Below are 1709 nucleotides of genomic sequence, written 5' to 3'. Positions count from 1 at the left end.
ACTGCACTCCAGCCTGGGCGAAAGAGCAAGACTCCGTCTCAAAAAAAAAAAAATGCAAATTATATCCACAGTATGATACCTCTCAATACTCACCAAAATGATTAAACTTTAAAAAACTGACGATACCAAATGTTAGTGGGAATACAGAGCAACTGGAACTCTCATACATCATTAGTGGGAATGTAAAATGTACTATCAATTTGCAACAATATGTAGCAGTTTCTTATAAAACTACACATACACCTACCCTATGACTCAGCAATTCTATTCTTAGTTATTTATCCAAGAGAAATGAAAGCATATGTTCACACACAGACTTGAACACAGAATATTCATAGCAGTTTTCTTCACAGTAGCCAAAAGCTGGCTATAGCTCAGGTATCCTTCATTTGAAAAAGGATAAACAAACTGTGGTATAGATCCACCATGGGACACTACTTAGCAAGAAAAATGAAGGAACTATGGATACATGCAGCAACATGGATGAACCTCAAAACATGTTGCGTAAAATAAGCCAGACATAAAAGTACATCCTATATTATTCTACTTAAAAAAAAAAAATCAGAACAGTGGCTTCCCCTGTGGGTTGGGGTGAGAGTAATGATCCACATCTTGATAGAAGTTTGGGTGTCACAAAGCAACCAGCTGGTAGGGCAGAGATTTGAACACAGGTGGTCTGCCAGCGGCCAAGGTTTTAATCACCATACTACATAGCCTTGCCCAGGCTGTGGAGCCTCAGATGTGGATGAGATCACACAGAAAGAGTATCCCATGAAGACAGGAGACTGAGAGGGAGGACGCAGAGAGGTAGGCCGAAGATCAAGAAAGGAATCATGAAAAGTAGTTGGGGGAGAACTTACTCAAGAATGGCTAACAGTGTTGAGTACTGCTGAAAGGCCCAGCAAGAGAAAGACAGGAATGTGCCATCATTCAAGGCCCCTAGGAGGGTGTATGTGACATGGGCCAGGACAGTTTCATGACTGGTGGGGGCAGCAGCCAGCTGGTAGTGTAATGAGGAAGTAAGGAAGAGAAGACTGAATATGAATAACTTTCCCAAGATGCTTGGCTGCACAGGGGAAGGGAGAGAGGCAAGACAGTAATTAGAGAGCTGAGATTTCCTTGCAGAGGCACAATCCTGACCACAGCTGACTCCATCCAGAGATGCTTGACTTTGCCCACTCACCAGGACGGCTAACTTGTCCTTCTGTGAAGTAAAGGTCCGTTGGCCACAGTAAGCCTGTGACAGCCTGAGGGCTCCGTTTGAAGCCTTGAGATCAGCTGACTCCACCATTGCTCACATCCTGTCATCCTTGGCAGGCCTTGATTGGCATCCATCCTTCTCCACTAAGTCCAGTCCTTCCTCCTCCTAACACTGTTATACTGCTCTCCACCCCTCTCCTTGCTTGAAGCCTGGAGCCACCCCTGGCTCACATTATCCTGGCCCCTCTTGGCTTGTCTGGAACCTGATCCTTCCTTGAGAACATTCTTCCTTTAATGAGGTATCACTTATTCTCTCAAGTGTATAGGGTGGGTGGTAGTGGGAGGACAGGCAGGCAGCCCACCCTGGAGTCTCCATTTCCTGTGGCCATATGGCTTCACCATGGTCTTAGTTAGCGATGCATTTAGCAGCAAGTAATGGAAGACCCAATTAAAGCAGACTCAACAATGAGGAGTTTTATAGCAGGTCCAGGGCTGGTTGCTTCATCAAG

This window comes from Pongo pygmaeus, chromosome 10, assembly GCF_028885625.2.
Source record: "Pongo pygmaeus isolate AG05252 chromosome 10, NHGRI_mPonPyg2-v2.0_pri, whole genome shotgun sequence".
NCBI classification, from domain to species: Eukaryota; Metazoa; Chordata; class Mammalia; order Primates; family Hominidae; genus Pongo; species Pongo pygmaeus.
Note: the sequence above shows the minus strand (reverse complement) of the source record.